Source organism: Manis pentadactyla, chromosome 8, assembly GCF_030020395.1.
Source record: "Manis pentadactyla isolate mManPen7 chromosome 8, mManPen7.hap1, whole genome shotgun sequence".
Classification (NCBI taxonomy): Eukaryota; Metazoa; Chordata; class Mammalia; order Pholidota; family Manidae; genus Manis; species Manis pentadactyla.
In genome coordinates, this window is record NC_080026.1 from 89,503,360 (window position 1) to 89,518,970 (window position 15,611).

The 15,611-nt window shown below is 41.5% G+C and overlaps 1 non-coding gene across 1 annotated transcript; it reads left to right on the forward strand.

Moving 5' to 3' along the window:
• Positions 1-17: 17 nt before the first annotated feature.
• On the forward strand, positions 18-99 carry TRNAS-UGA (transfer RNA serine (anticodon UGA)). The gene has a single exon. It is a non-coding gene; the product is annotated as a tRNA-Ser (tRNA).
• Positions 100-15,611: the final 15,512 nt, after the last annotated feature.

Here is a 15,611-nt window from a genome sequence, read left to right on the forward strand (position 1 = left end):
CGTGCTGTTTCCTTGTGGCAGCGATGGCCGAGTGGTTAAGGCGTTGGACTTGAAATCCAATGGGGTCTCCCCGCGCAGGTTCGAACCCTGCTCGCTGCGAAAGCGGGTTGTTTTACGTTTTATAGACATTGTGGAACTATAATCCTCACTCTTCCTGCTGTTATTTCCCACTTGCCAGCTAAACAGCCGCCCACAGAGAGAAGTTTAATGTGCCAAAGGAAAGACAATAAATGTCAGTACTGTCAATAAAGACTGCTTACCTTAACGGGAAAAGTTTTCCTTTGTACTAAATGGTAAAGTAACTGTTAGAATCAGAATCCTGTTCCTCAATACGAAGAGAAGTATATCAAAATCAAAATAATGAATATATTGTTGCAAGTTTTCAGGCCATCACAGCCTCAACAAGCTATCATCTCATTGAAACTGAAGGCCAGGCTAATGCCACCTCTCCTTCCATTCCAGAATCACCTCCAATAGATTCCCCACCACATCCAAAAGTTGTATTGGGGAGGGATAATAAAAACGTCTAAGGGCTCAATTTCTAAAGCATGATACATCCACATAATGGAATACTATCCATCTAAAATAGTATTAACATGTGGGAGTTCTTCCAATGTACCACCAAATGCTAAAAGTTAGTTTGGAAGGCAATATATTATCACATTTTAGCTAAACGATTCATTTATATAGCCATTTATGTAGTAAGAATGGAAGAAAGAGAATGAATGGGAACTAGAAAGAAATAACCAAAATGTTAGCAGTCATTATTGTCTCTGGGTGGTGGAATTTGGGGGCATTTTAATTTTCTTAACATAGCTTTTTGCTTAATTGAGTTTCCTAAAATTTGTATATTAACCCAGTATTTTTTTAATAAATAAAAGAAAATTGTGAGGTTAGTCTTTGAAACCCTGCACATCCCCTTTCTGCTCCCTTTTTGCCCACTTTATATCCACATCTACCCCACACACACAAACATGCTTTCCAAGTGCTCCTATGGAGTTCCCTAACACCTCAGGCCTGGGATGGCTTTTGTGGGACCTGAAGTAGATTCCACCTACTCAGCCCATCCCATTTGAGACTTGGCTGAACGTACACACTCACCACAATCACATCTTCAGTCCATCCTCTTTGCACAATCCCTACCTGTTCTACCCCCATTAAAGCCACAAATGACTACATCAGTTTCCTAGCTTTCAATCTTTCCCTCTTTCAATCAGGATCACATCAATCTCCAAACAACAGAAAATCCAACTCTAGTGACTTAAACACATAGGGGTTTATTTATCTCAAGAAATATGGGAGTAGTTAGTTCTCAGATGTAACAGAGAACAAGGGCTTTTTCCATCTTTCTTCTCTGCCATTTTTCACGTATAGGCCTCATACTCTGCTTGTTGTCTCATCCTCCTCTGAAGACTGCTATACAGATCTCCTATCTGTTTTCCACTAGGAAGGGAACAAGAATCCTCAGTGTACTTGAACGGTGTAACATGCAACACTAGCTACAAGGAATTCTAGGGAAATAAGTGTTTTTAGCTGGATTCCAAATCAAAATTGGAATTCCACTGGTAAGGAAAAAAGATGGATGGATACTGAACAGGCAACCAGTTGCACTTGTCACACTCTTCTAACAGAAAAGTCAAAATCTATAGGCATAGGGCTTTCAAAATAAGTCTGCCTCCCAGCCTTCCTTCCCTCTCTCCTTTCTCCTTTTGAGTTATTAGAAGGTCTTCCAGCACTACATGCTGGCATACACCTTTGAATCTTTTTGCACGTTCACATACAATTACCTGGAAAACCCTCTTGCCTTCTTCACCCTTCTCCCCTCATTAGAAGAGGGTTGGGTGTCATTTGAACTCCCTTCCTGTTTAGGGGACTTGCTCTCTTGTTGAATCTAGATGTGAGGCTGCAATTCATCCTCTCCCTCCCCATCCCTATCAAAAAAGTTGAAAAAAACACATATTTGCTTTCCCAGACTCCCTCGCAGCTAGGGAGGCAGCATATGACCTAGGCCCAGTCAATCAAATGTGCCCACCCCCAACTTTCAATGAGAGTTCTTAATGCAAAGAAGCAGGAAAGGTAAGGATCCATCCTGGTGGTGAACAGAGGCAACAGGGGCAACTACAGGGACTGTGAAGGACAACCATGCTTGGGCTGCAGTTGGGGTTTACAGTTGTTTGGCAGCAGTGACAGTTATATCCACAGCAAACTAGTTTTGGGGTATCATTCTGTGGTGATCTTGGACTATGCCTCACATGACACTCCTGTCGCATTTTCCAAAAATGGCTTTGCAGCCTTCCTGGCAACTCTATGAACCATTCAATACCCTTCCAGTAAGTTTTCTGTTTAAATCATCCCCAGTCAATATTGTTTGCTTCCAAACACCAAATTTAGCTCCCCTCCCTCATCACCCCGCCATCACCTACTGAGAAAATTCTTGTTCTTGACTTCAAGGATCACCTTCTGAGTAAAGCATTCCTATAATCGCCCAGGCTGACACAGAACTCCCTTTTTAAAATTCTGTTTCCTATCATAACAAGAATCACATTGAACTATGTCTGTTAGCCTCTCTACCCAATACATGTTAAATTACCTGTAAATTCATAAAGAGATCATGTCTTTTATCTTTGTACCCATCTAGCATAGAAAAGTTACTGAATAAATATTTGATGAAGGAATGAACAAATATATGTGTCTGCACACAGAGCCATACACTCCACCCCTTGAATGCCCAAAAACAAAGGAGGGAGGCCAAAATGCTAACGTCCTTTTGAAGGTCTCCAAGCTTTACCTTAGTATGAGTTCATTTCATGTATAATATCCTCCTAGAATATTTTTTATTTAAAAAAGGATAGAGAACAGAAGCCTAACAAACCAGACAATATCCTTTCCTTATTTCATCCTTGCCTTTTTTTCTCTTTTTCTCCCATTCTTTGTCTTCTAGCACTGGAGAGGCAGATTGAACTAGGGGACAATCACATTCAGACTTTCATCCCTGTGGGTCAACCCCCAATCCCAGCTCCCTGAGAGTGGTTCACTTTAACCAGATGTTAGCTCTCTCCATGTTTAACAAAGGAAAACAGATAGAAGATTGTAGAGGGAAGATGTGGAAGCTGTTCAGCAGTGTGCTCCTCAGAGATCACTGCTTCAGTTCCTCCTTCCACATTTCTCCTCTCCTGAGTCCCCCACCCCCTCACCTCCTGTGCATCCTCTGCAGTTTGCTTTTGCTGACCCAGCTTCACATACTGTGAAATCTTGAGGATTTCTTTTCAAGACCCTAACTCTTTCACTCTTTAATGGCACACAGCAATTCAACCTTGCCCCTGTGCATTGACATCAGTGTTCCCAGCAATCAAAGAGACCCCCTTAGAAGGCAAAGGAGGTTATGAATATATCTGAAGTCCCCTTTTCCCCCAAATATTTCTTTACACACTTCTATTAATAGAAGATAGATCCTGCAATTTCCCAGAGTTCAAAGGTTTTAAATGTAAATAGACCAAAGTGAATTGTTTGCAAATTGTAATCTGTAAGCAAATACTGAACTCATAGTCATCTCTTCCCTTCCAAATCCAGGTCCTTCTCCATGATCCCCATCCCAGTTTGTGGTATCTTTAGCCATGGAGCAGGACATGCCCAGCCATCTGGATTATCCTGATACTTCCTACCCATCACCCCATCTCCTATCAACCCAAGTGCTGCTGAGTTTACCCCTCAATATGCTCAGAATCCACTTTGTTCCCAAATCTACCACTAACACCCAGCCTAAATCAGTATCACCTCTCCTCTCAACCACTCCGCAACCTCTTGTCTCCTCCACCCAGTCTTCTTCCCCTTCAATTTTTTGTCCAAAAGTAAAACTTCCTTTAAAATGCACATTTGATCCCATGACCCACCTCCTGAAGACCCTTCCGGGATTTCCTATGTACTCTTTCAATAAAGATTTCAAAAAATCCTTAGCATGACCACATAGCTCCCGACGATCCTGCCAGCATAGCTTCCGGGCTTCTCCCACTCATTCTCTGGCCAGGTGTGCTGTCTTTTCTTCTAGTTCCTTGAGATCAAACTCTTTCCCACCTTTGGAATTTTTCAAATATTTCAGTGTCATCCTCCCAATCAAATTGGTCAGGTGATTTCATACCATTTTATTATTTTTCTTTACAACACTTCTCATACTATGTAATATAGTAGTGTGAATATTTTCTGAATTTAATCCTGCATGTGAACATGTGGGGGGTTTGTGTGTGTGTTTAACCACTAAATCCTTTCATCTGGTACTTAGTGAGCCCTCAGTACATAATTTTGTTGAATGAGTTTTATGGTTGGGAAGATCGGAAAGCAGAAGGTTTCAGAATACCTGAAGTGGAAGTACAGTCGCCAGTGAGGGCCAGGTAGACTGTTTTCCTTCAACCTAGAGGAATGAATTAGAACTATGCCTGAAGAGACTGTGTCCTGACTACCTAGATCAGCAGGAATATTGCAGCTGAAACATGTGATATATTGCAGCACTGTTTAGTGTGATTTATGAAGCTGTTACTTTAACACACCATGTTCAGTGTAAAGGAGTTTCATCTCCAGAGGTTTCATTAATGGAGGCATTGTTGTGTAGTGAAGCAGTGGAAAAGGGATTGAGAAATAAGGCTGGCCTAGGACAGGTGTAAAGCTTGTATTCCAAGTCCTCTCTGGCCTTGACAAGTCCCACATGCCCCCTTTGGAGGTCTTGCCCCAAAGTGCCCATGTCCCCAGGAACATTGGTCTTACACTCTCTCTACGTGCTACGGTGCAAACAGCTAACAATGATACCTAAGTCTTAGCCCCGGCAGGGCTTAGAGAGAGAGAAGCTCTGATACTGCAATTTTCAGATAAAACAGATGATAGGTTCTATCTGAAGAACTGAAGGAAAAGAGCTTTCTGCTCTTGTTCTAACTAGTTTCCTTCCCAACCTCTAAGAAGTTGATCAGTCAAGCTCGCCCAAGCTGGTAGACTGGGTGCCACAGAAAATGAGTTATTTCTATTTCTTTCCCACTCTCCCTCACATCTACTCATCAGTCCTATGTCTGGGACACTCTTTCATGGATTGGACTCTGAAGCCTAGAAGGTGGAGGTGATGGATGAGATTTCCCTTAGCTGCTCTGTCTGGTGCTGGGCTGCGAGGGGAGGCAGGGGTGAGCAAGGCCAAGTCTCCATCGGTACCTCCAGGCCACTCAGAAGGCTCCAGCGACACGGAGCATGGCCACGGGCTTCGAGCTCCTGATGCTCACTGCGGCCTTCGGCAAAGGACGGAGAAGTAGGGGTCCGGTACACTTCTCACTCAGGTGCTGAGGGAGGGCACAGCCCCAGCTCTGTCTGCTCATAAATTGCCCAGTCCCACCCCAGGGATCTCAGAGCCTTTTTTTCTTCTACATCACAATTGTTCCCAAAGATTTTGAAGAAATATGTTTCCCTCCCAAACATAATCATTTGATACAAGATTCTCATAGTATTTGACCAGCAAGGGAAGACACATTTTACCTGACAGTACAAGTCATTCCAAGGTAGGAGTATACACTGTCCATATAAAAGGTACTTATCTTCCAGATGTTAAGACACATACATCAGTGGAGACAGACTGTTAGTGTTTTAAAATAGTGTGTGTTAGGATGCTGGAGCACAGAAATGCCACACTTACTTTTTGTACATGCCTCTAGTACAGATGTCAGCAAACTGTTTCTATAAAAGGTCAGCTAGTGACTCTTTTAGGCTTTGCAGGCCATGTGGTTTCTGTTGCAACTCTTCAACTCTGCCTTTGTAGCATGAAAGAAGCTGTAAATAAATGAGCATGGTCATGTGCCAATAAAACTTTATTTACAAAAGCAGCCTGGATTTGGCACACAGGCCAGAGGACTCTTTATTTTTTTTAAAAATGGTCTTTCAAAGTTTGATCAATTGGGGCACTGTTAAGACAGATGTAACATTTCAGTACTTCTTTCCAGTTTATATATATCCATGAAAACTTGAGATTTCCATTAACATAAAGGTACCAAGAAAGGGAAAGTAATATATGTATGAGGCAAAACTAGGAGTGAATGTTTTCTAAGATCACTTTATCTCAGTGCAACAGAATGGCCCAGAACCTTCCAGAAAACCTTGCCTGTATATTGCACTTGTCTGCTCCACTCACTGAGAATCATAAGCTACAGACCCTGGAAATGTTTGCTTATTTTATTGTCTTCCTATAGTTTGTCACATACATTACTGAAAATAGGAAGTACTGTATCTGTTGTTATAAACAAAGTATTTGACCCCATGAGCATCTGAAGATGTGATTTGAATCCAGATTTGCAAGTTTATTTGGAAAGTACATTGAGATAGAGCTACCAGGCTTCACTTCCAGGCTTCCTCCCTTTATTACTGTGTAACTTTGAGCAGGTTACTTAACCTTTCTGAGCCTTAGTTTCCTTATCTACTAAGTGGTAATAATTATTACTTCTACTTCCTGACATTGTCATTAGCAACTGCCATTTTCTGAGCATCCACCACAGGCCAGGCCCCACGATAAGTGCTCTACATGCATCGTCCCCTCTCAGAGCTGGCTTACCACAGAGGAGCTGAGGATGCGAGCTCGTGCTGCTGCTTCCGCTCCCCAGAGCAGGCCCCGCATGCAGGTGTCTGAGGGAGCCTCCGGACAGGGGTGAAAGGAGCCGGTCAGTTCACGTTATTGGAGTGGGGTTTTCTTTGTTCTGTCATCTCTCAGGATTGGATAGGAGGAGATGCGAGTTGATGTACAGAGCTACCCAGGGCTGCCTCTGGCCACACAGGCATTTGGCACCATGTGAGCTCTTCTCTGAGAGGCCTGCAGCTACTCTGACGCTCCCTCATCTGGGCTTTCCTTTTTTTGGATGCCTCTTACAGCTCACTATTGGGTTTACAAATATAATTTCCCAGTTTATGCCACATTCCTCCTTCCAACTCCAAGCCAACTTGATGTAAAAATATATACATATACACCAACTGCATGATATGGTCAATGACTCCTGAATGTGAGCTTCTTATCCCTGAGAAGGAAAACCTAAATTGGAGGACCTACTCTGGACTGGGTGAGTCCGTTGGACCACAACCACACCGTTGCCTCTTTCTAGCCACTGATCTGACCTCTCTCCTCTGCTCACAGATCCCCAGCAGATCCCCTTGGCAAGCAGAGTAAAGACCAAACTCCCTAGCTGAGAAGTCTTTAAAAACTGCTAAAGCCCTTCATAATTTGGTCCTAATATCTTCTTGACCTTCTCTCACAGGACTCCCCAACATGACTGCGTAAGATCAATTAGACTGGCTAACATAGAAAAAATACAGCAATTTCTGGTCATTTCATACATTGGCAGCCTTGACTGCCCTTAATGGCTGATTTGGAATATGCACACCCAGCACCATTCACACACACACACACACACACACACACACCATACACACAGATTTGAGGACATACACATACATAAGTTTAAAATATGACATAGAAGCAAAATTCAATTTACCTGACCTGTGTTCAAGAAATATTCCAGAAAAGCTAACAGGAACATCAGATACACTCGAGAGATGGTCAAGAACTAAAATACCAGGAATCCTATTTTATAGCAAGACAAATAAAGGAGAAGTTTTAGAGATTAAATTATATTAATTTGCTTATTGAATAGGTAATATATTCTCGTGGTTTAAAATCAGTGGCTCCCTCCCACACCCGTCCTCCTGCCACCAAGGTCCCTTTCCTAAGCCACCAGTTACCAGTTCCTCAGTTTTCCTTTCAATGCCTTCTTTATGCACATGCAAAAATATACATACTCTTTTCACAAATGTTACCATACTATACAAAATGTTCTAAACCTTCTGTTGTTTAAAAACATGTGAACATCTTTCTATATGAAAAGCTTTCTCATTTAAAATGGCCTCTGAAAACTCAATTGCTCTCTGCAGGTGGAGTTTACTGCCTCAGAATGAATGGGCCATAATTTATTTAACAAAATCCCTATTGGTGACCACTGAAGTTGTTTGCAATCTTTTGATTTTACATGAAAAAAAAAAGCTTTACAGAAAATCTTGCGCATGATATTTTCTGAAGCAGGAATCTTAACCCCAGTCATCAACTGCAAGTAACTTGGGAGAAAGGGTCAGCCCTTCGTGCAGGTATCAAGTGGACAGAAGAAATCATGGTGGTCAAACAGTTCCAAAAGCATTACCTCAATAAAGCTGAAAAAAATTAAATAAAATACAGTCTACACATATACCTTAGAAAGGGGAAGCCTTCCTCTGCTATTCTACTCCATTTAAAGGGAAAAGGAAGGGACAGAAGTAGAAGTATGCATTTCCCTTTTGACACAGTACATGAGTCAAACCTTGAAGACTCTTCTTTCCCTTCCTCCTGTTTCTGCTCCCGCTCTTTAGCTCTGTCTCCTACCCAGAAACTTTTTTTATTATTTTTAATAAAAACTATTTTAAGAATAATTCTGTGATTTTGTATCATTTTAAATTATAATTTCTTCCTGTAATTTTTAATAATAATTCTGATGCTCCAGGAAGAATTTCTGTGACCACAGCCTCTGCCAACTCACATGCTCTCCAGGCATAGAGTTCATGGCCTCTGGCTCATGAAAGGGAGAGCAAAGACTGGAGTTACAAAGAAGGCAGGTCTGGAACTTTCCCTGCAGAATGACAGAGATGATTTATAAGGCAAGGAAGTGATGGGAGGCCCATGAAACTCACTCTCACTCACTGATGCTCTTTGCAGAAACTTTCAGGAGTGAGACTGATGTATGACTTGTTGCATTTTTTTCAGTACCCACATCTGTATCATGGCACAGTCCCAACACCTTGGCAAGACTGTACATCTGTATCATGGCACAGTCCCAACACATTTGCAAGACTGACTTGAGGGTGGATTCATTATAGAAATGAATTTATTTCCACAAGGCAGGCAAAAAAGCTCAGAGCCACTCTTATCTATTGCTTTTCCTGTTCCTGCTTTTGCCATGAAAATTAGCCAATATATCGTTCAGATCTACTTGTGACAATTTGATTTTGGTTTACATTCATCCAGGCCTGAATAATGACCACTTCTCAGGCAGATTGATGCTTCCTGGGCCACTCATTTCTAACACATATTAATACATCAGCACCACCTTCAAGTAGTATGTCTTTCTAAATTATTCTTTGTTTTCCCCCCAGTGCTTTTTAAGCTTCATTTAAAAAAATAACCCTCTAACCATTTTTCTCAAGATTGTCTCTATAAAACATCAAGCCTGCCGCTGACTAAGCTGTATCTTCATATTTCAATTTTTAGTTGCTCTTTTTCATTATCTATTATTAATATTCCAGCATCTGAGAATTTCTCATTGGGGGAAGTGTTTGGCTATTGGGGAAACAGAGATATTTTTCATCTTTCACACAGCTGTAAAATTTCCAGTTATGACTGGTCTGCAATGTCATAGGTTCCAGTGGGCACTACCCACTTCTAAAAAATGATAAATGTACCAACTGCTGTTTTAAAATTCAAGGTTTTTTATTATTCAGGCACATTGAGGCCAAGTATCAGAAGACTGCCACTGGAAAGATGATCTGTTACTCAGAGTTCCCCAGGCATGGTGGGCGCGGGGACAGGTAACACAGGAAGTGCCCATCTGTCTGAAGGCAGAGGCAGCAAGGGAGAAATGTGGGCTACAGTATTTTGGTTTCTGCAAGGAGCAGGTTTAGGATTGGCTAGTTTGAATGATTTCAGTAGGCTCTGGAGCCCAGGGGCTGTCCCCAGTTGTCTGGTACCTGATGCTGGGGACTGGTGGCCCCAGGTGTAAGAGCTGGAAAAAGGGGCTGGTGGAGGGTGGGCTCAGAACCGCTCCCCTTGTATATGAAAAGCATGCTTACAGGTGAGTTGTTCCAGTTTTAGGAACTGGCTAGCCCTGGGAGGGGCAATCTCTCCAGGCTTAGGAAGGCCCCGTGTGTCAAAGCATCTGAAATCCAGAAAATAAAAAGGCATGATTAATACAGTATCAGCCAGTGTCTCAGCAAGAAACAGAAGGCAGGCTTACTTTAGGACAATTCTATATGGGCTTAAGAAAGAGACAGTTGACTAAGGTACGAGAAGATGTCAAGAAACCAACCACAAGGACCACAGAGCTGTCACCGCCATTATGAGGGGAGGAGTGGCCACCGGGACCCAGAAGTTCTCAGGAAGGGCTGCCCCAGTGGCACAGTGGCCTCCCTGCAGGGAACAAAAGCAAGTGGCCCTGCAAGGAGGGAGCTGCACCTCCTCTCTCTTCTCCCTCCCTCTGGTCCCCGACTGGGCCTCCCCACTGACCCAATTCAAATGGTCAGATGCCTCTGCAGCTGAAGGGGCAAAAGGAGAAAGCCAGGACTCTGCCTTACACAGAATTTGGGAAACAGAAAATAAAAATAGTTATCCATAATGCACCACCACCTGAACACACCAACTTTATCACTGTGGTGCATTTCCTTCCTGTTCTATATTTATATAGTTTAATATATAGTTACATTAAAAATTAAATCAGTGACTATTTCAAACATGTATAGATGCACAGAAAGTAATATGGTAAATATTTTATATTTTTCATTAAAATTATTTCTTAAGCTCCTTGTCTTCATAATCATGCTTTTTTAACAGCTCTATAACAGACTACATGGTAGCTGCATCAAATTTGTTAGTTGCATCAACAATCAAAACAGTTGTTGCACATGTAGGCTACTTTCTTCTTTTTGACTAAATAACATTGTGATGTACATATTTGAGATACAAGATTTTCCCATATTTTATGTAATTTATTTAGGCTCTACATCTTCAAGAATGAGAATACTGAAGAAATGATGTGGACATTTTTATGACTCTAAGTACATATCCTTACATTGCTTTGCTACAGAACTGGACCATTGTACAGTGCCACCAGTAATACATAAGAAAGCTATGTAGAGAATTTTTCCATGCATGGAACCCTCCTTTACACTGAGCACTATTATCACTTGCAACATCTCTTTTTCTAATTTAACAGGTAAGAACTCCTCAATTTTATCTAATTTGCTTTTCTTTGATTACTAGTAGAGTTTCTGTACTAGTTTCTTTACTAGTTGTATTTGCTGTTCAATTTCTGACTTCCTACTGAATCAGCTATTGGTCCCTAAAGTTGCTTCTAACATTGACCCTTGGGGGAACTCTTACTGAAAACAACTGAGGGTCATGGTGGTAAGACAACAACTGGAAAAGGATAATGAATTTCAAGCTGAGGGTTTGTGGTCTTTATAGCTACTTTGGAGGGAAGTTTATAAGTCTGTTAGATTACAAGATTTATCCATCTCTCCACTAGTACCATTCTTGCCCCATGTTCCTGCATTTAAAATAACTGGTACAAAACTAAATGCAGCCTGAATGATTCAATAATTACTTCATGTTACCTTCTTGTCTTTGTTGGCAACATGATAGTTCAGTATCCACTTTGGAAGATACTGGAGGTAGCTGGCCTTGTCTGACTGATCCTGTGACACATGCAGGGCTATTATGGTATTAGTATTACTATCTTACTTGTAGTTCTGTTATAGTATTACTATCTTACTATGGTATTAGTATTAATATCTTCTCTCTCCTTCCTTACCTTACAGGCTATTAGAGGAATATCTTCCTGATCCAGCAGACTCTAAGGCTGTGGGCTCTTTATTCTCTTTATATAAGAGAGTCTCAAATATTAGAAGAATCACCCAAGAGAGCTTATTTAAAACACCATGCGTGGTCCTCACTGTCTGAGATTCTGATCCAATAGATATGAGGTAAGCCCAGGATCTACACTATTTTTAGTAACTGAGAGGCAGGGGTGTCTACTGACCCCCCTCTGGGCACTGGTATAGATCCTTGGGATAGGAAGTATATCTGTACTGAAAATATTCAAGGTTGGAGCAGAGAAGAGGCTGGTAGTGGGGAGGAGGGAGTAGCCCCACAATGGCTCCTTCTGGGCCCATTCTCCAAGTGTCATTGTGAAGGAAACTGCACAGAAGACCAGAACTGGGTGCAGAACGTAATCAATGTGTGGCAACCTTTTATGTGCAAGGGATACATTGTTCAACAAAACAGATACATCCCTACCCTGTTGAAGGCTACCATACAGCGATAATTAATTAGAACATCATTCAGTGATATTTAATTACATTTTCAGCATTGTAAAACCTCCCTACACCCTATTTCATAACATCCAAATGTGTCTCTAAGCTTCCACATCAATCTTACCTCTGACCACGAAGTTTCAGATAACAAATGGGGCTTGGCACACATATATTCCCTTTGTTAACAAAATTATTTCTCTTCCACACAGCATTGACATCAGCAAACTGGCCTGAGCAACTGTGCAGAATGGCTGGATTAAGATTTCTTTAAGCTTCTCTAGGCTTTACTCATAAAATGTCTGTGGTGGAAAGGATATCAGTTGACCACACCGCAGAGGTGCAGAGGCAAAGAAACAACCGTATCTGGACTCCTTTTGCATCATCACAACTAGCAAAGGCTTCTTGAGCGGACCCTTCTCTTACTGTTAGGCCAAGGCTGCCATCTTGTGGCCATATGAGGAATGGTCACTCAAGTTTACAGATTCAAAGAAACTGGTAAAAAATCTTTACATTTCATTGCCATGTCTTCCATCAATTTTTAGTCTAGGTAGAACATACTTTGGATAATTTTGAATGTAGAATAGAAAAAATTATACTCAGAGAAGAACATATGTTTAGAATGTAAAAGATCCTAGAACTCATCTTGTAAAGAAATAGCCGGGCTTTTTGTAGTCTTCTCATCAAAATGTCAAAGTCTTGATGTATCCTCCTTCTGAAATCACTAAATATCAGATCACACATTTTTCACAGGGCAAATTTGCATCTTGAAATTCTCCTTCTTCCTGAAATGGAAACATTCCTAAGGAAAGATCTCATTTGCAGCTCACTGCAGAAACCAACCTGCATGTGTTTGAAGTGCTATCCCTGGTTCATTTTTCTTCAGGGTTTCAACTGTACATGCATATCCACATCTTCCCTAGAGCAAAGAAAAATCTTTCCCAAGTCCCGTTAAACACCATAGTACTCTGCCACTTTTTCTTGCTTCCTCTCTGAAATCAGTTGTAAGGCTTAACTTTCATCATTAAAAAGCATAAAACTTTTGCACAAAAATATCTACTGTGGGCAAGCATTTTAGCTGCCCTCAGCTCCGCTTTGAGCATCATACCAAATGCATTCTCAAAGTCAGGGCTCAGTGGGGTGGAAGCCTCGGGATGGGGGACGGGGACTTTCCGAGACTGATCCCCTGTTACAGGCAGATGAATGGCTCCTTCTCTAGCTCTCTGAATTTTTACCATTTGCATAGATTTACCATAAATAGTGTTGTTGTGGCAGGCTATGCTCCTCATTGAGCATCGACTATCTGCAAAGCCAGGGGCTCAGGGAGGGGATGAAGGGACAAGACAGTCCCTGCCTCGCCTCAAGGAGCTCACTGTCTTGCGATAGCGATAGCTAGTAACCAGTGGCAAGACGCACGCTACAGTGATGAACAATAGGTGAGGCTGGTTCAGGTGCTGATGGAGCACCTGAGCCAGTGTAAGGTGAGCAAGGAAGCCTCACTAGAATAAACCCCCTCACTTCACCAAGGAGAAAATAAGTCATATTTAACAGCTTGTGCAACATCTCCAAGCCAGGAAATGGCAGATTCAAGACCAAAATCTGAAATGGTCCAGTGGAGATTGGCTTATTCAGGTTTTGCAAGGGGCCTGGGAAGCTGGCTCCTTGTGAAGTTGCACAGATTTGTGAGGTGGCTTAAGCATTTGTCTAGTTCTCTGCAAATCCCTCCTTCCTTATTTCCACCTCAACCATTGACATATAGATTTTCAGTTCTGTGCCATTCCCCTTATTCAAAGTGACAGCGCATCCAGACCAAAGTGGATATATATTAGGGTATTTCAATTATGATGTGGTTGAAGAAGAAGCAGACAAAAAGAGAAGAAAAAGTTTAAGGTAGGAGACTAGTTGGTATTTAACTTTGTATTAGGGAGTGCCTTCATTTCCTAGGCCACCATATCAAAGAGCTACAAACTGGGTGAGTGATGGAGCCAAAATGTATTGTCCCACAGTTCTGGAGGCTAGTGACTTAAGCGAGGCAGGATCATGCTCCCTCCGAAGGTTAGAAAGGAGAATCCTTCCTTGCCTCTCCCTAGCTTCTGGTGACAGTCATCAATCCTTGGCATTCCTTGGCTCAGGGCTACATCACCCCAGTCTCTGCCTCAGCTAGGCATATGGCATTCCCCTGTGTGCCTCTGTCCAAATATCCCCCTTCTTTTTTTCCCCCCCATCTTCACTGAGATGTAATTGACATAAAACATTGTATAAATTTAACGTGTACAAAATGTTGGTTTGATACACATATATTGCAAAATTACTGCCATAGTGTTAACACCTCCACCATGTCATAATTGCCATTTCTTTTTTGTGATGAGCACACTTAAGATCAACTGTCTTAGTAACTTGCAAGTACATAATACAGTATTAACTATATTCACCAGGCTGTACATTAGATCCCCAGAACTTATTTGTCTTATAACTGGAGGTTTGTATCCTTTAACTAACATCTTCCCATTTCCCCCACCCCTCAACCACTGGGAAACACCATTCTATTCTGTTTCTATGAATTCAACATTTTCAGATTCTACATATAAATAATATCATACAGTATTTGTCTTTCTCTGACTTCTTTCATTTAGAGCGATGGCCTCAAGTTTCATCCATGTTGTCACGAATGGCAGGATTTCCCTCACTTTTAAGGTGGAATAATATTCCATTGTATATATATTTATACAAACTTGGTTATCCATTCAACTGCTGACAGGCTCAGGCTGTTTCCGTATCTCGACTGCTGTGAATGATGCTGCAGTGAATGTGGGAGGGTGGACACGTCTTCAGGATCCTGTTTTCATTTGCTTTGAATGTACACCCAGAAGGTGGATTGCTGCATCATATGTAGTTCTTTTTTTAATTTTTTGAGGAACCTCTATACTGCTTTCCATAGTAACTGCACAAATTCACATTCTCACCAACAGTGCACAAGGGTCCCTTTCCTCCACATCTTCTCCAGCACTTGCTATTTCTTGTCTTTTTGATGACAGCCATTCTAACGGGTCTGAGCTTGTATCTCATTGTGGTTTTGATTTGCATTTACCTGAATACTAGTGATGTTAAGCACCTTTTCATGGACCTGTTGGTCATTTATGTGTCTTATTTGGAAAAACATCTATTCAGTTCCTCTGCCCATTTTTTAATTGGGTTATTTGGTTTTTTGCTATTGAGTTGTATCAGTTCTTTACTGGATATTAACTCATCAGGAGTTGGTTAGCAAATATTTTCTCCATTCCATAAGTTGCATTTCCATTTTTTTTACTTTCTTTTGCTGAGCAGAAGCTTCGGAGTTTGATGTAGTTGCACTTATTGTTGTCTGGGCTTTTGGTGTCATATCCAAAAAATCACTGCCAAAATCACTGTCAGTGAGCTTTTTCCCTACATTTTCTTCTAAGAGCTTTACAGTTTCAGGTCTTATATTTAAGTCTTCAATCCATTTCAAGTTAATTTCT